We start from the raw sequence: 20,087 nt of genomic DNA, 5'->3' as shown, positions 1-20,087 counted from the left end.
ACTATTTACATTACCCTAAGTGGACCCTTTGAGTTATTGTGCTTGTTTATATTATTAATAAAATCATATAATTAAAAATCTGTTCAGGACCTAAGAAATTATCAACTGCAATTTCTTTCCTTTACAGATTAAAATGCTGAGGTTTACAAAACTAAACTCATTTATAGAAGAAGACCTAACAGATCTGTGACTCTAACCAAGGTCTCCTGGGTCCCAGGCTAGTTTTCTGTCTTCTCTTTAGTAGCGAAGCTCTCAGCTGTCTCAGTCATGTGCCTCTCAAAACCTCTCCCTCAACTAACAGGATTACTCTTTCATTAGCTGTTCCTTCTGTGTATGATAATGCCACTCAACAAAATTTTTGGTTCCAAATGACGAAGATCTGCACAAAATGGGCTGAAACAACAACAAAAAGTATTAATTCATACAACGTAAATGTCCAACAGAGAATTAGATTTAGGGATCCACAGGTTGCAGGATCTCCAGGTGTGTTCCCTGAGTCTCAGGCCCTGCTTGTCTCCTCTCTCTCTTCTCAAGGTTGTCCTCAAGATGACTAATGGAAGCAACATAGTAGAACTTGCTGCTTTTGTTCTCTCTCCAAACTGTCTAGGGGACCCAATTTTTTGTGTTGGCTTTTGCAAGAGCCAGGGGGTAATTTCTCCTAAAGACCCCAATCAAAAATCTGCTCTGGCATCATTAATGGAAATGGTCATTCATGCCCTCCTAAAACAATCACTCTGGCCAGAGAGAAGAGATAATATGCTGGTTGGCTTTACTTAGGATTCTCTTTGGAGCTAGAGTTCTGGTTAATCTAATTGAAACTGTATTGCTGAGAATTTGGAACAGGAGTTTCCCAAAATACAATTTGGATGCTCTTGTTAAAGAAATTAGCTATGAATGGTAAGAAGAGAACTGACAAATGGGCACACTATCTCAGACTTCACAAACATTTACTAGAACTGAGATGGAAAAAAGAACAGCTAGGCACTAAGCAAAGGTATTACTGTTCCTTTTTATGGATAAATTTAGTGTTGGTGTTTTATGTGACCCACTCTACTTCTTAGATAACTTGAAAAAAGCATTTCGGTGTCATTATTCTAGATAGTTGAGTTTTATGAGTTAATGATAATTGACAGTAGAGTTCCCCAAACAATTCAAAGAGATCAAGTAGCCGCTTACCCTTGAGTAAAAGGTGACAGAATGGTGAACAAGACTGATGGGAATTGGGTATAAGCTTTAGCTACTTTCTTGCTGCTGTAGAATTTTAGGCCATTGAGTTAATTTGGGCAATAATTTTTTGTACAGAGGTTTCTGGGCCCCTATGGGCCACTGGGCTCCCTGCTACTTTCTTTCATTTAGTTCTATTTAACCTCTATTTGGAGTTTATATGACCTCACTATCTGAAAGCTAAAAAGTTCAGAATGCCAGAATGGACACTGAGAACAAGCAGTTCAGAGAGGAAAACAATTACACTCTTTTTGGTCTTGGTAAAGACTGGGAGATGGTTTTTCAGTTGTTTTTCCATAGTGGGAAATTAGATGTGACCATACGACTTGTTTCAGCCAGTGAGATATGAGTCAAAGTGATGTGTGCTATTTCCAAAGGAAGATTTAAGAGTCTGAGTATGATCCAACACATTCTCTTTTACTGCCTTGGTATTTTTGGGAGGCATTCAAATAGCCCAGTGACCTCTGTAAGATGAGTTCCCTGGTGATCTGGGATGGACATTTGGCATGAACAAAAGATAAGCTTGTTACTGTAAACCAGGGGTCGGAAAGCCATGAAAAGGTTTTACCGAACCCTGTTTTAAACCACCCAGATTTGGGGCCATGTTTTGCTAGAGCATAACTCATTCTGACTGATACAAAATTAAAACAGTATTTTCTCTGAAAGTGTTAAGACAGATGTAAAATAACAACAACAACAAAAAAACCCTCTAATTTCTTTTGCTACTTCTAGTAGGAGGCAACCATGAGTGCTTAATAGTTTTAAACCTTGTTAGTTATGTGATTAGTATTGCCTTAGGCAGGTGCCATGGGGTGTCTGAGAAATTGATTTTCAGAGTGTATGTGTAAAATAGCATCTTAGCCTTCTTTCATGAGCAATCTAGCATTCTTAAAATAAACTTTAAAAAATATATTTGTTTTTTCTCTCTTTTTTCATTTTTAAAGCATACATGATTCCAAAGATTGTGACTACAGTCACATGTTTCTTTCCTTCACTACTTTTCTAACTTTCCAATAGCCTTTAAATTGTGATAAATAAAAAGAAAACACCAAAAATGCCAATTGCATTGCCTTTTCCAAAAAAGATGTGACTTTTAAATTAAAACCATTAAAACCCTGGCAACTCTTACTCACACTTTTGGGTGACAAAATAAGATTGATAAAGCAAAAAGAGACAGACATTTAAGATTTTGGCTTAGTGCTTCAAGCCATATACTTGAGGCTATTCACTTATTTTCTCATTCACTTCTTTAGGGATTAAAAAATCATTTTTATGATTTTTAAAATTTAAACTGATTTAGACTTATTGATCTATTATTAGTTTAAGATTCTTATGGGAGCCAAGATATAGACATATGATTTGACCTAATTCATTTAAGTAGATAATGAGCGAACCAAATGCTAAGCCCATAAATTCTTTCTTCTAAATTATGATGTATCAATCTAGCCTTGCTTTAGTGTTTCAAATGCTACAACCACAGAAAAGAATGTAAGTGCCACATAATCTGACTACCCACCTTGCCATTTCATTTCCCTTATCCTCACCTATTATTGCACTCCTTGCTTATTTCGATCCAGCCACACTGGCTGTCTTTTGTTCTTGGTCCCATCATGGGTTTTTAGAGGACTTGCTCTGTCCTCTGCCTGAAACACTCTTTCCCCAGATATTTGTACAGCTCACTCCCTTACCTCCTTCCAAACAGCCTGAGTTGATCTTTTGCATTTAAAATAAAGAGATGCCTCCTCCATTGACTCCAAATATCCCTTACCTTGATGACAGCTACACTATTCTTCCAGTTGTTGCTTACGGCTGAGTTTTCTGGCTGTTTCCCCGAAGGCAGCTGAGGTTTCCCTTCTAGGTAAGGAAAGCTCTGGCCACTGTAGTAACAGGTAGACAGGATCCAAAGTGGTTTCACAGGAAATAACTTGATTTAACACTCTGATAATGGGTTTCCTTGTCAGTTCTATTAATATCTAAGTTTGTACAAATACTTTTTCCTATTTTCCAGTTTCCTCATTTGCAAAATTAGCATATTAAAACAGATTACATATAAGTTCCTTTCAGGTCCAAAATTCCAGAATTTTCTATAAATGTATATGTTGGAAAATCATAGGGAAAGGGCAATAAGCTCATCTCTATTTATTATTTACTGTTTTAGACCCACTATTTTGGGTCATATTTGAAATTGGATGGATACTACTATATTTTTTTCTCCTCTGGCACATGCTACTGACTCTTTTCAAATTAAGAAAGGGAATCTGTTGTTTGTTTTTTTTCTGAGCAAAAAGTAGATGGCTTTTAAGATATTTAAGGAAAATCCTCTTAAGTTGATTAAGGTAACCTTTAGAGTTCAATGTCTATCAAAAATTTCTATTACCTTGCACTGAGTGAAAATGTACACAAAATGCACATCTTTAAGGAAGCCTTTAATTTTTGTTCAACCTCTATTTATAGGACTCTTCAATTTACAGCTTTCAATGCTTACTCAGAGAAGGCAACTGCAAGTAAACTACAGATTAAGAAATTGGAGGAGATTGTGGAGGTGTATGTTTCATTTTAGGAGGTAGAGTCTCCCCCTCTCCCACCTCTCAGTCCCCAAATACAAAATGTTCTGTGTAGAGGAGCAAGAGGAGAGGTGGAGAAAGTCTGTTCACAGTTTATACTGAGGATTAAATTTTTTGTTTTGTTTCAATTATTCTATGAGTTCCCATTGTCAGAGATCTAGGCAGTGGAAACTCCTACAACATTTCACTGAACCAAATCCTGGTAGAAATTGTAAATTGGGTTGAGAGTGAAGCACATGAAGATTCCAGTCACCAGTGACTTGGGAAAGTATGATATGGCTCCCAGTCACCTGTGACCTCCAAGTGCCTACGCAGGGAGGAGACACAGGCACTTCGCTAGGTAGAGCTTTGCTTTATTCAAAGGGAGTAAATAGAAACCTCTCCACATGTTTGAGGAAAACTACCATAGAACAAACAAAAGGTGATAGCATTCAGAAGCCTCAAAGAAGGACTTATTTTTGTAAACTACTGAAAGATTTAGAAGTTATTTTTAAGACAATATTTGTCATCTTCAGAAGACAAAAAAGCATTGTTTCTTTGAAAGAGACGTAGGCATTCATTAGGAGAAAGGAAAGGATATGAAAAAGTGGCAGAATTAGAAAATCATGTCATGACAAAACAAAAAAAGGACCTCAGAGAAAGTAAAAACCCAATAACAGAATTAAAATCCAGATTTTCAGCAATAAAGAAAAGCGCTAATGCTGCAGAAAAATTAGTTACAAATGTAGAGGGCAATCTGAGAGGAGCATCAATAATTTAAAAGAAAAGAGATAAAGAGAAAAGAGCCAAAAAGAGAGAAAGAGCGATGATTTAGATGACTTAAACTATAAATAAGAGGTACACTTGAAAAAGAGAACAGTACAAATAATTCATTGACTTTAAATGAAAGAGAAATTTAATGATTTGCAAAGACTTATATCTGTATAACCAGATTGAGGAAGCTCAATACATTCTAGGCAGAGTCAATGAAAAGAAACACAGGCATAGATATTTCATTGAAAACACATTTAGTTTCTCAAGATAAGAGATATTACATAAGAATTGAAGCAGAAAACTTTATTTCTTCCAAAAATAAAAATAGATGTCTTTGGTTTTCAATTGTGCAATATGGAAAGCAAGATGTCTATATAATACATACAGAATTTTGATGGGAAAAGACAATTTTTTTTTTGAGACGGAGTCTCACTCTGTTCCCAGACTGGAGTGCAGTGGCACAGTCTTGGCTCACTGCAACCTCTACCTCCTGGCTTCAAGCAATTCTCCTGCCTCAGCCTCCTGAGCAGCTGGGACTACAGGCGTGTGCCACCACGCCCAGCTAATTTTTGTACTTTTAGTAAAAGACGATGTTTTGCCATGTTGGCCAGAATGTTCTCCATCTCTTGAGCTTGTGATATGCCTGCCTCGGCCTCCCAAAGTGCAGAAATTACAGGAGTGAGCCACTACTGCCTGACTCTATTTTGTAGAATTTTAATTTCTGGAAGCATATATGTCAATATCTTGCAAATCATGGCCTATAGGCTAATGGATATAGTGTGATATGTGTGTATGAAGTTGGAGGTGAAGTGATCAAGAGAAAACAGAGATTTAATAATTAATATTCTTGATAAAATAACATTATATAGTATACTGTAGAACTCAGGGCTTTCATTGAGAATGCTGGATTAAAAGAATGTTTAGATCAAAGAGCAATATATTGGTCTTTGAGGAACTCATTATTTAGAAGGATTGTCTATAAGAAATAATGAGATCTAAGGAGTAAACATAAAAGTTGGAGGCAAAAGTGGGAAAAAGAAGATATTGGGGTTACATTCTGATAAGCTAGTACTTCATTTAGATTGTCCAAAGGACATTCAAGTTACCAAATACATAAACAGGACTTGGTGAGAAAGGAAGGAATATGTGATAGAGTTTTGAGAAGTTCTTTTTAGAATATTTTAAAAATTAGATTTATAGAGACCAAGTCTTGCTTTATTGCCCAGGCTGGTCTCAATCTCCTAGCCTCAACCAGTCCTCCCATCTTGGCCTCCCAAAGTGCTGGGATTATAGGTGTAAGCCCTTTCCCCTCATTGAAAACATGTCTGGTGACATAAAAAGTAGATAGAATTGAACTGATGCAGAAAAACAAAATAAATGTAAGGATGACCTGTGACATACAACATAGAGAAGAATTACATGCAATACAGAGAAGAATGCCATAGGAGAGGTAAGAGCAAATCTTAACTGACAAAATCTAGAAAATTGAAGCTTGAAGCCAATATTCATAAGCAAGTGGCCATGGGAAAATTATTGGTGTAACTGATTAAGGAAGTGGGTCAACTAAAGCCATTTATCTCTTAAGATATGCTTAGTGTATGACAATGGATGTGTGTTCCTCTATGTTAAAAGGCCTAAGATCATTCCAAACTCTGCTGTATGCAAAACAGACCTGTACAAAGCAGTGTAATCTCTTCCTAAATGATCTAAACCAGTACTCACCAACAGAAATACGATGCAAGCCATATATGCAATTTTAATTTCTTTAGCTACACTAAAAAAGAAAAATAAAACAAGCAAAATTAATCTTCACAATATATTTTCTGTAACCACATATATCCAACATATCGTTTTGGCATAGAATTGATATAAAATTGTTCACAATATAGTTTTTAATATGTTTTATGTGTACAAAGTCTATCAAATCCAGTGTATTTTACGCTTGAACAATATCTCAATTTGGATACTGAATTCTCATTGGAATGAGTTGATTTTCATTTATATTTCATAAAACTCATAGTTGAAAAAGTAGATGCACATATGACAGTTTCAGATATGTTTAAATGTTTTCTAAACAAACATTTATTACGTTCTGCTGCAGTGAATTGCAGTTGCCATTCATGGTAAAATTTGTGCCTTACTGTTTTCTACTCTCTTTTTTCCTTTACTGTTTGGTTCTAATAGTTCCTTTTGCACTGATTCTGCACTAATATTATATTCAAATATTTAAGGTAAAACATAAGAGTCTTTATTTATTTTCTAAGCTCAAAACATAGATTGTTATAACTTAAGTAATAAGTATTTCAATTTAATTGCCAGTTCATTTTACATAGATATAAATGTAAGTCATGCTGCTGCCTAAAATCTTTCATTAAGAACAATGTTACATCAATGTGTAGAAAAAAATCATTCAAATCAGACAATTTTTTTGCCAGAGACTAGATTGGTGGTGTATTTATACATGACTTGTCATATGTATGTTCATGTATGTGCTTGACATAAACACAGCAGTACAACATCTTGCACTATACAATGGCTTAAGTGTAATGTCCTAAAAAGCAGTAAAATTTTGTAATTTCTCATTTTATGCTTATTTGGATCTTCATTTTTTTTCTCTTGTTAATCTAGCTAGTGCTCTATCTATCTTGCTTATTCTTTGGGAAAAAAAACAATCCTTGGTTTCACTGATCTTTTGTATAGATTTTTGCATCTCAATTTTGTTTAGTTATCTAGTTTTATTTCTTTCTTTCTACTCCTAGCTGTGGTTTGGTTTGTTCTTTTTCATTCTGATTCCTCTAGGTTCAATGTTAGATTATTAAGTTGCAATTTTTCTGACTTGATGAAGATAGTCACACTATAAACTTTCCTCTTATTGATTTAGCTACATCCCAAAGATTTTGGTAAGTTGTAGCTCTATTTTATTAATTTCAAAGAATTTTTAGATTTCTGCCTTTATTTTATTTTAACCCAGGAGTTTTTAGAAACATGTTGTTTAATTTCCATGTTTTGTGTAGTTTTCAGAGATCTTCTTGGTATTAATTTCCATTTTTGTTGCACTGTGGTCTGAGAGTGTGCTTGGTATGATTTAAATTTTTTTTTGAATTTATTGAGACTTGTTTTATACAGAACATGTGGCCAATTTTAGAAAAAGTTTCATGTGCAGATGAGAAGACTATATACTCTGATTTTTGAGTGTAGTATTCTGTAGATGTCTATTAGGTCCAATTTGTCAACTAACAAGTTTAAGTTCACAATTTCTTTGTTAGTTTTCTGTCTCAATGATTAAAGTCCCTCATTATTATTGTGTGCTGCTTACATATTTTCACAGATCAAGAAGAACTTGTTTTAGGAATCTGGGTGTTACACTGTTAGGTGTGTATATATTTAGGATAGTTAAGTCTTCTTGAATTGTACACTTTATATAATATCTTTCTTTGTTCTTACTGATTGTTATTGGCTTAAAGTCTGTTTTATCTAATTTAACAATAGCAACTCCTGTTCTTTTTTTGTTTTTGGTTTGCTTAATAGATCTTTGTCTATCCTTTTACTTTGAATCTGTGAAAGATAACAGTATAATCAATCTCACAGAAATGCAAAATGTCCTCAGAGACTAATATGAATACCTCTTTGTGCATTAATAGAAAATCTAAAGGAATTGGATAAATTGCTGGAAACATACAACCTCTCAAAAATTAACTAAAAGAAAGTAAAAACCTGAACAAACCAATAACAAGTTCCAAAATTAAATCAGTAATATCCATGAAGCAAATAAAGCCCTGGACCACAGGGATTTCCAGCTGAATTTGGTCAGATATAACAAAGAGGAAATGGTGCAATTCCTACTAAAATTATTCAAACAACAACAACAAAAAGCAAAGAAAACCAGCTCCTCCCTAATCCATTATATGAAGTCAGCATCATCCTGATACCAAAATCTGATATAGACACAATGAAAATGAAAACTAAAGGCCAACGTCTCTGATGAACATAGACACAAAAATCCTCAACAAAATACTAGTAAACTTACTATAGCATCACGTCAAGAAATTAATTCACCATGATCAAGTAAGCTTTATTCCTCGGATGCAAGATTGGTTCAACATACACAAATAATATATGTGATTATCTACACAAAGAGAATAAAAACGAAAACCGTGTACATATGTCAACTGATGCAGAAGAAGCCTTTGATCAAATCCAACATCTTTTCATTGTAAAATCCCTCAACACAGTAGGCATTGAAAGAACATACCAACAAATACTAAGAGCTGTCTTATGGCAAATCCATAGCTAACATCATACTGAACAGGCAAAAGCTGGAAGCATTTCCCTTGAGAACTGGAACAAGACAAGGATGTGATGCCCATTCTCACAGTTTCAACACAACACACAGTACTAGAAGTCCTAACCAGAGCAATCAGTTCAAGAAAAAGAAATAAAAGGCATCCTAATTGAAAAAGAAGAAATTGAACTATCTTTACTGATGGTATCATTCTCTATCTAGAAAACCCTGAAGAGTCTGCAAAAACCTCCTAGAACCATAAATGACTTCAGTAAAGTTTCAGAATATACAATCTATGTACAAAAATCACTAGCATTTCCTAATACCAAGAACATTCTAGATGTCAGACAAATCAAGAACACAATCCCATTTATAATAGCCACAAAAAAATGAAGTACCTAGAAATGCACCTAACCAAGAAGGTGAAAAAACACTACAAGAACTACAAAATGCTTCTGAAAGAAATCAGATACAACACAAATAAATGGAACAAATATTATATGTTATGGACTGAAAGAATCAATATCATTAAAATGGTCATACTGTCCAAAGCAATTTACAGATTCAATGCCATTCCTATCAAAATACCAATGTTATTTTTTTTCAAAGAAATAGAAAAAAACTGTTTTAAAATTCATGTGGAACTGAAAAAGTACCCAAATAGCAAAAGAAATCCGATGCAAAAGGAACAAAGCCAGAGGCATCACATTATTTGACTTCAAACTATACTATAAGGCTATAGCAACCAAAAAAGCATGGTGCTGGTTCAAAAACAGATACATAAACCAATGGAACAGAATAGAGAACCTAGGAAAAACCTGGAAAACGTAAAACCACCTAATCTTTGACAAAGTTGACAAAAAATGAGCCAAGGACTCCCTATTTGATAAATGGTGTCAGTATAACTGGCTAGCCATATGCCAAAGAATGAAACTGGATCCCTACCTTTTACCATATACAAAGATTAACTCAAGATGAACTAAAGGTTTTAAATGTAAGACCTAAAACTATAAAAATCCTAGAAAAAAACCTAGTAAATACCCCTCTTGGCATCTTATTTGGCAAAACATTTATGGCTAAGTCCTCAAAAGCAATTGCAACAATAAAAAAGTATTGATAAGTGGAACCTAATTAAGTAATAATACTACCATTCAGCAAACAAACTGTAAACAATAAGTAGACAACCTACAGAATGGGAGAAAGTATTTACAGATTATGCATTCAACAAAGGTCTAATATCCAGAATCTGTAAGGAACTTAAACAAATCTATAAGCAAAAAACCCCAAATAACTCCATTTAAAAAGTGGGCAAAAGACACAAAAATGCACTTCTCAAAAGAAGACATACAAATAGCCAATAAATGTAAAAAAAAGGCTCATCATCACAAATTGTCAGAGAAATGCAAACCAAAACCACAATGAGATACCGTCTCACACCAGTCAGAATGGTGATTATTAAAAAGTCAAAAAATAACAGATGCTTACAAGGCTGCAGTGAAAAGGGGATGCTTATACATTCTGGTGGGAATGCAAGCTAGTTCAACTCCTGTGCAAAGCACTTTGAAGATTTCTCAAATAACTTAAAACAGAACTACCATTCAGCCTGGCAATATCATTACTGGGTATATATCTAAAAGAAAACAGATCTTTCTACAAAAATATACATGCACTTGCATGTTCATCACAGCACTATTCATAATAGCAGACTTAGAATCAATCTATATGCCCATCAGTGGTGGGTTGGATAATGAAAATATGGTATATATATACCATGGAATACTATACAGCCGTAAAAAATAAAATAATGTCCTTTGCTCAAACATGGATGCAGCTGGTGGCCATTTTCCTGAGTTAATTAACACACAGGAACAGAAAACTAAATACCACATGTCCTCTGTTATGGGTAGGAGCTAAACATTGGGTACACTTAGCCCCAAAGATGAAAACAATAGACACTGGGTACTACTAGAGTAAGGAGAGAGGATGTGTGGGCTGAAAAATTACCTATTAGGTATTGTGCTTACTACCTGGGTGATCATCCATATCCCAAATGTCAGCATCATGCAATGTACCCTTGTTACAAACCTGCAGGTGTATACCCCAAATCTAAAATAAAACTTGAAAAAATAAAAGCTGGAAAATTTTTATTTAATGAAAAATATTTTACATTGATTCAGTTCTTAAATTCAACTTCAAATTTATTGACATAGAAAGTCCTAAACATTCTGGCATCTTTTTACCAAGCTGACCTCATCTCCTGTTACCATCCCCATGTCACTTTTCTCTAGGCACACTGGCCTCATCACTATTCCTTGAACATTCTGGGCCTGCTTCCACCTCAGAGATTTCACACCTGTTTCCTCTTACTGGAAAGTTCTTAACTAGATAGCTGTAGTGGGCCTCCTTAGAAAATGCTGTTTAAATTTGCTTCCCACATATTCTCCACATATTCCCTTGACTTACTTCACATCATAGCACCTGTCACTGCCTAATGTACTACATGATTTGGTTATATCTATTGCCTTTCTCATTGCTGTTTTCTCTTTCACTGGAATATATATTGTATGTAGATAGGAATGATGTCACGTTTTTTCATGGTCTACCCACAAAAGCAAGAACAATGCCTAACACATACATAGTTTAAGCTCAATAAACATTTGCTGAATAGATGAATTTATAAAAGATAATTAATGAAGAATAGATAAAAGATCTACCTGTTTTTAAACCAGAAGATGGGAAAAAGTGGGCGAAAAATTGCATCATTGATTCAATGAGAAGAAAAAATAAATGAACAGTAATAAATATGTATAAAATGAGGTAGAATGTAAATACAATCAAATAATTCATCATAGTAAGAGTGAATGAATTAATGGTTTTATTTTAAAAGTACAAATCTATTATATGATTTTGTTTTTACTTAATTGATTTTTAATTAATTGACATAATAACTGTCCACATTTTTAAGGTATATTGTAATGTTTCAATGCATGTATACATTGTATAATGATTAAATCAGGTCAATTATATTCATTATTTTAGACATTCATCTTTTTTGTGGTGAGAACATTCAAAATCTTTTAGCTTCTTGAAATATACACTACATTGTTATTTGCTATTGTTGCCTTACTTATTCTTTCTGTCTCACTGTAAATCGGAAGTTATTCTTGCTCTTTTAATTGTTATTTTCATAGCTGTTGACCAACCTTTCCCAGTCACATGCTCTTCACCACCTTCTCTAGCCTCTGGTAACCACTATTCTACCATCTACCTCTATGAGATCAACTTTTTAAGATTCCACATGAGTGAGATCATGCGGTGTTTGTCTTTCTATACTTTGCCTATTTCACTCAATATAATATCCTCCAGTTTCATTTATTCAAGACAGTTTGTCTTTCTGTGCTTTGCCTATTTCACTCAATATAATATCCTCCAGTTTCATTTGTTGCCACAAATGAAAGAATTTAATTCTGTATGATTACTGAATAGCATTCCACTGTATATCAATACCTATATTTTCTTTATTCATTCATCTGCAGATGAGCATTTAGGTTGATGCCATATCTTGGCTATTATGAATAGTGCTGTAATAAACATGGTAGTGCAGATATATCTTTGACATGCTGATTTCATTCCCTTTGGATATCTAGTGGTAGGTTTGCTGAATCATATGGTATCTCTATTTTAATTTTTTAAAATAAACTCTATACTGTTTTTGATTATGGCTATACTAATTCACATTCCCATCAATAGTGTACAAGAGTTCTCCTTTCTTCACATCCTTGCCAACATTTGTGGGGTTTATTTTGTATTTTTGATAATAGCCATTTTACCTGGAGTGAGGTGATAATTTGTTGAAGATTGCTGAATACTTTTTCATATATATATTGATCATTTGTTTGTTTTCTTTTAAGAAATGTCTATTTAGGTTTTTTGCCCATTTTAAAATTAGACTATTTGTTTTTTTTCCTATTAATGGTGTTCCTTATGTGTTCTGGATATTTGCTCCTGTAAAGATGAATAGTTTGAAATAATTTATCTCATTCTGTAAGTTGTCTATTTATTGATAATTTCTTGGCTATGTAGAAGCTTTTTAGTGTGAGGCAATCCCATTTGTCTACTTTTGCTTTTGTTGTGTGTGCTTCTGAAGTCTTATTTATTAAAAATATCCCAATTCAATTTTATGAAATGTTTCCTCAATGATTTCCTCTAGTAGTTTAACAGTTTCCAGTCTTAGATTTAAATCTTTAGTTCATTTTGATTTGATTTTCGTATATGGTGATAGAAGATATCTAGTTTCATTCTTCTGCAGGTGGATATCCAGTTTTCCTGGCACTATTTACTGAGGAGAATATCCTTTTCCCAATGTGCATGCTGAGCATATTTGTTGAAAATCACTAGGCTGTTTAGTTCTCTATTCTTTTTCATTGGTGTATTTGTCTGTTTTTATTCCAGTGCCATGCTTTTTTTTTTTTTTTTTTTTTTTCTCTTTTGAAACGGAATTTCACTCTTGTTACCCAGGCTGGAGTGCAATGGCGCGATCTCAGCTCACTGCAAGCTCCGCCTCCTGGGTTCAGGCAATTCTCCTGCCTCAGCCTCCCGAGTAGCTGGGATTACAGGCCCGCGCCACCATGCCCAGCTAATTTTTTGTATTTTTAGTAGAGACGGGTTTCACCATGTTGAGTTTTTTTTTTTTTTTTACTGTACGTTCATTGTATATTTTGAAGTTAAGTAGTTTGATACCTCCAGCTTTGTTCTTTTTGCTAAAGATTGCTTTGGCTATCTGGGTCTTTTGTGTTTCCAAATACATTTTAAGAGTTTTCTATTTATGTGAAGAATGTCTGTGGTATTTTAAGGGATTGCATTGAATCTGTAGATCACTTTGGATAATATAGACATTTCAGTAATATTCATTTTTCTAATCCATAAAGAGTATATCTTTCCATTTATTTGTGTTGTTTTTAGTTTCTTTCATCATTGTTTTATAGTTTTCATTCTAAAGATCTTTCAGCTCTTTGGGTATTTTATTTTATTTTTTTTTTGTTACTATTGTTATTTTCTTGTTTCTTTTTTTTTTTTTTTTTGAATAGTTCACTGTTGGTGTATAGAAATGCTACTAACTTTGGTAGGTTGATTTTGTATTCTGCAGCTTTACTGAATTCATTTATAACTTCTGATAGTTTTTTTCCACTGGAGTCTTTAGCGTTTTCTATACATATGATCATTTGCAAATAGGCACAATTTTGATCCTCCTTTCCAATTTGAATGCCTTTTTTTTTTTAATTTTGCCTAGTTGCTCTTGTTAAAACTTTCAATACTATGTTGAACAAAAGTGGTGAAGATAGGTATTCTTGTCTCGTTACAGAACTTAGAGAGAAAGCAATTAACTTTTCCCCATTCTGTATATGTCAGCTGTGGATCTATAATATATGGCCTTCATTGTGTTGAGGTATGTTTCTTTTCTGCCCAGTTTGTTGAAATCATATTTTCTTTAAGAAATGGATAAAACATAGAAGAATTAGTAGAAACTTTAGGTCATAATTATAGTGGAAGGATTTAAGAAATTTAGTTAAGAAATTTATATATATAGTATACTCAACTATGAATATAAATAATTTGAATAATAAAGTAGTAAGCTTAGTATTATAGATACATATAACCCTTTCTATCTTCTACAAATAGTATGATGGACCCCAAATAAATTCTAGATTTTGTTGGAGGAAATTTGAAGAAAGACACCTCACACAATGCATAATTCATATATCGTTTGACCTGGATACTCTAAATTTCCAGTTCTTTCCTATGAAAACACTTACACATGAAAAGAAAGATACATTGGATGCAGTGGCTCATGCCTGTAATACCAGTGCTTTGGGAGGCTAAGGTGAATGGATCACTTGGGATCAGACATTCAAGACAAGCCTAGCCAACATGGCAAAACCCCATCTCTGCTAAAGGTACAAAAACTAGCTGAGCATGGTGGCGTGCACCTGTAGTCTCAGCTACTCAGGAGGTCAAAGCACAGGAATTACATGCACCATTGAGACAGAGGTTGCAGTGAGCTGAGACTGCAACTCTATACTGCAGCCTGGGTGACAGAGCAAGACTCTGTCTTCAAAAAAAGAAAAGAAAAGATATATGTACAGGCATGTTAATTGCTACATCAGTTTTAGTAGGAAGAACCTAAAAGTAACCTTTAGTTTATTAATGAGAATGATTAAATAGTTAATTCACGTTATAAAATACAATATAGTAACCAAAAAGCAAATCAATGTTTTTAAAACATATTGCTAACCAAAAATGTTAAAAAATAGTCCTGTAGATTTATCTTGTTTACTTAAGCAAGGCACAGAAACATGTAAGTGATTAGATAGAGAACTGACAGAGTATTTTTTGAGAGCAGTCCAAAAATTCCAGATAAAGGGAGATCACATTTTGGTTCATTTACTTTTGGCAGAATTGAAGAGTATAAGATGATTTTAATTTTTTCATTAGATTTCTATTTTCAGTATTTTCTATAATATACATCTATAACAGTGAAAATAAATTGAACAGATTCAAAAATTTTAAAAATTCATAGCAATAGAAAATAAATCTAAATCCATTTATTATAATTTCAAGAAGAGCAAATCATGGAAAAACTATATTTGTTGAATGTCTCCTATAAAGCTGGTAATTGACACTCAGATGATAAGCAGCCATCTTAACAGTTCAATAACATTTTACATAATAAGTCAAATCCATTCAAGAAATTGTTAATGTAGTCTTTGAAAGCCTGGTGGAATTGTCTTAAATGATTATATAATATTTACTGGAAACTAGTGGTCCGGAAAATCTTGCCAATTTAAATCAATGGATAATTCTGATATACTTCCATCACTTGAAAAATGCTTCAGAATGGTAAACAAGTTTTACTGGAAAGTAGAGAATGGGAGCAAAAAAACTTAGAAGAGTTATCATGAGCATAGTCTAGGATAGTTAATTCATATTATAGAATACTACACGGTAACATGTTATAATCAACAATCGTGTATCTTTGGACTCATTCTTCTCAAATATAGGAACAAAGGCACGTTATTTGCTTCATTTCATACTTCTTTAAAAACACATCCCTTTCTCTACAATGCATTTACTTTTTCTGTCAAAGTCTGTTAAGGGTTGCTCTAAGTACTTAGCTCCCCACCTCACTGTGAACAATAGTCTTTTAGTACTCAATTGGCATGGCTGTAAAAGTACATTATTACTAGACAAATAAGAATATATATGCTTCTTAAAATAACTGGGCAGATATAGTGCTGTTCAATACAGAGTAGATCAAATGAAGGCAGAGGAGAAAGGATTAATCCCTCATGTGCCAGTGCACCCTCACACACACATGCACATACACAGAAACACACACAACTACATATGTATAACATGTACACACACAAGAACTACAAGAAAATGCTAAGTAAAGGGTGGTAAAGCAATGAGAAATCTAAACATTTGGAATGAAAATGTAGTATGGACCAAAGACAAGTGACTGTGTGAGTTCAGCTCTGCCAATTTTTGAGGGAGAATAAATCTCTTATGAAAATTCTCTTACCAGCAACCTGTAGAGGACTTGCTTAGGTATATGGACAGCTCACGTTTTTCATAGAAAGAGGTGTTAACCTCACTATGTATATTATGCACATCTACTATGGTAGTAAGGCAGCTTCTGTTTATAAATAATGTAAGTTAACTTAACATATCAAATGTTAAATTAGATGAAGTTTTACTTGAATAATAATACCAGAGTACTGGGGCTTTTTGATGTCACCTTAATAAATGACCTCAAAGTAGCAAACACACAGAACTATCATCCCAGCATGAAGTATGTCATGTAAGAATTCCACAGATTTTGTGGAGTTGTTTAGTGTCTCTTTATATAAATTCAATGTTTTCATTTTTGAAAAAGAAAAAAAATTTTAGGAACCTTATTTCTCTTTCCTCTATACTATTTCAATTAACATTAGATTTAAGTATTTAAAATTAATTAGTTAAAAGTTTTGTGCTTCTTTAAAAACTATTAATAAAATATTTTAAGAAATTGAAAAATATATACTTTCATGTTTCAAAATATATACACCATTCAATTTCTTAACATAATGCCTCTTTAGTGTACAACTAATGAAAAGAAATACCATCTTTCCATCTTTATATCAACTTCATATTGAGGATTTTTGATATTGCTTATATTCTCTTACTTCATTTTTCTCTTCTATATTTCTTCTCAACTCTTTCCAATCTAACTTTCATGTCATCTCTATTTCAAAATAGCTTTTGCTGATCTCGATGACTTTCATGTCACTGAATCCAAACGAATTTAAATGAACTCTGATCTAACTTGGGCTCTCAGTAGCATTTGAGGCTGTTAATTACTCTTTGCTCTTGGAGTCACCAACTTCTTTGGTTAGGTTCACCTTTTCCTCTGAATTCTAGACCTGAGTATCTCGCTGATAATTGATGTTCCTACTGAGTTTTCTCTAGCCTAATTTAAAGTCTGTTTTTCCAAAACTGTTCTTTTTTTATTTAAAATTTAAAAGATGAAATTATTGTGCATAAAGAGTCAGCATCAAAACTCCCTTCTTCAACCTAGATCCAATCAATCACCAAGCACTACCAATTTCTTTCCTAAATGCCTTTGAAACATTTTAAATACTTGTTTTCCTCCTATCATAAACCCTCAGGTGAACTTTGTTTTCCAGTGGGTCTTTCCACATTCTCTCTTTTTTGACATGCCTTGCCGTATTAGTCTGTCTTATGGTCCTATAAAGATACTACCTGAGAGGATTAATAGACTCACAGTTCAGTGTGGCTTCAGAGGCCTCAGGAAACTTACAATCATGGCAAAAGGCAAAGGGGAAGAAAGGCATGTCTTACATAGCAGCAGAAGAGAGAGACAGAAAGAGCAAGGATGTGCCACACTTCAAACTATCAGCTTTCATGAGAACTCACTCATTATCATGAGAGCAGCGTAGGGGAAGCCACCCCCATTATCCAGTCACCTTCCACCATGCCCCTCCCTCGAAACTCAGGGATTACAATTCGAAATGAGATTTGGGTTGGAGCACAGAGCCAAACCATATCACTTGCCTTCCTCATTTTAGCCAAAGTATCTTTCAACATTGATATGATCCCTATCCTTGAACATACGGCATGAGATGGAGGGTGAGATTCAAAACCAAGGAGCTCATCACCAGGACTCAATGTTCTGCGTCCCTCTTTCCTTGTGTACTGAAGAGCTGACACAAAAATATAATCATACTGTTTAGGTCTGCCTTCTTTCTCCTACCTCCAGCCCTCTTCAAAAATAATTAGAAGGGAAGTAAAAGAGAAGAACAGCCATGTAGAGAGAATTCATTATTTCTGTTTTCTTTCTCAAATCAAATCTGAGAGAAGTGAAAGGGGGATTAAACAGTAAATTTTAATGTTTCTGATGAAAATTAAATTTATTAAAAGAGAATGAATTAATATTTTATTTAATTTGCACATTACATTTGTATAACTAAAGCATGGTTTTGCTATACTTTCAAGTAAAATTAATTAATGAAAAGTTTTCAAAACACTATTCTTGCTTCTGTAATGCTGAAAAAGAGACTCCTGCACAGCATTTCAAAACACAAAAAGCCACCAAACTTGAAAGGCATATGTGAAACTACTATTTTCCAGTTTGGTACAATATTGGAAAGGTTGCCTGGAGTAAACTTTTGATAGATTTTCATAACTAAAGAACCCAGAAAATTATCAGTCTTGCCCAATCACGCCTTCAAAGCATGAAGTGTACCCAAGCGTGTTAGACACCCAGGAAAAATAGCAAAGGGCAATTCAAGTCATTTTTTTATCAGGCACCTAACAACATGCCAGGTGTATATGAGATATTTGCAAAGAGAAAAGTCATTCTTATGCTAAAAAAGACTGAGCTCCAAATTTCAATGTGATCTTAATGCTGAGCTGAGCTGGATGGCATGTAGAAAAAAGACACATTACCAAAGTGGCAGATGAGTTTGATATTTAAACCAGAGCACATCATCTCCCTCTCATCCAACTCCTCCACTCTGAGTTTTTTTATACAGGATATGTGTGTTTTTTTTTTCTCACATTTAAAAAAATTTTAATAACAATATAACCTATGGATAAAGCACAGCAAGGGAAAGATGTTCTCCAAGGTATAGCACAGAGTTTGTCATTCCAATGGCTCATAAGAAACCCCTTCCCTATTTCTCTAGTGGGAGGCGACTCTAGGCTAATCTTAATACAGGCACTGCATGGGAGAGAAGAGAGTGAGGGAGGAATCTCAAAAAGGAACCACCCTCATGGAAGCCTTTGTTAAGCTGGACTTTGCCAATTCATATTAACTTTCCTTGTTTGCTTTAGAGAGGTGGGAGGAATGAGAGGAAAGGATTCTTGAGTTTACTGAGGGAAATAATACAAAAATATGTAAAATTTGGATAAATGCTCAACTATTCAAATGTAAAGATTAAAATATGGGCCCCAAACGAAACCAGAAACAAAATTCTAACTCAACCACTGCATAAAATCTAAAGCTAAGTAACTAAAGAAGTTGAAAATTTTTGGAAAAAAAATATCAAGCAAATGAACTTAATAGGAAGAAGTACCAAATTCTTAAACAGTTAAATCAAGGCACAAAAAGCATCAAAAACCACAGACAGTCCTGAATTAAAACACTTAAATTTAAAAATATTCTAATGTACTTTCTACACTTAGGTCAAGAAGAAATAGAAAGAAAATAGCAATAATAGGGGATTTTAAAGCATGTGTTTCAATCTCTGAAACATTAGAAAGAAAAAAATTAACATGTGGAAGGTATCCACAATATAATTTAAAGGCTCATTGCTTCAATATATTTCAAAATTTGCACACTAAAGAAATGACACTTTCTTTTCCAGACCATATTGAACATTTGCATTCCTATTTCCTGTAGGAAAAATGAAGCATAAATTCCAAATAGTAAAAAGACTTTTTTTTGAACTTGCAATTAGTATAAAAATAAATGAAAAATCACAATATAACAAACTAAAATTGAGATGGTGTAGAGGAAGTGTAGAGGAAGTATGGGTGTTAATTTACTCATAATTTCTTAAAGAAAACCATTAGGTAATGTATAAAGAGAAAACTGAGAAACAGGGTTAGATGTATTATTGAAAGTTATCAAAATAATCATCAGAACAACAAAACATGGGCAAAAAAACCTTCCAAGTTATCAGAAGAAACACCTGAACTAC

This window comes from Callithrix jacchus, chromosome 14 (genome assembly GCF_049354715.1).
Source record: "Callithrix jacchus isolate 240 chromosome 14, calJac240_pri, whole genome shotgun sequence".
Lineage (NCBI taxonomy): Eukaryota > Metazoa > Chordata > Mammalia > Primates > Cebidae > Callithrix > Callithrix jacchus.
Note: the sequence above shows the minus strand (reverse complement) of the source record.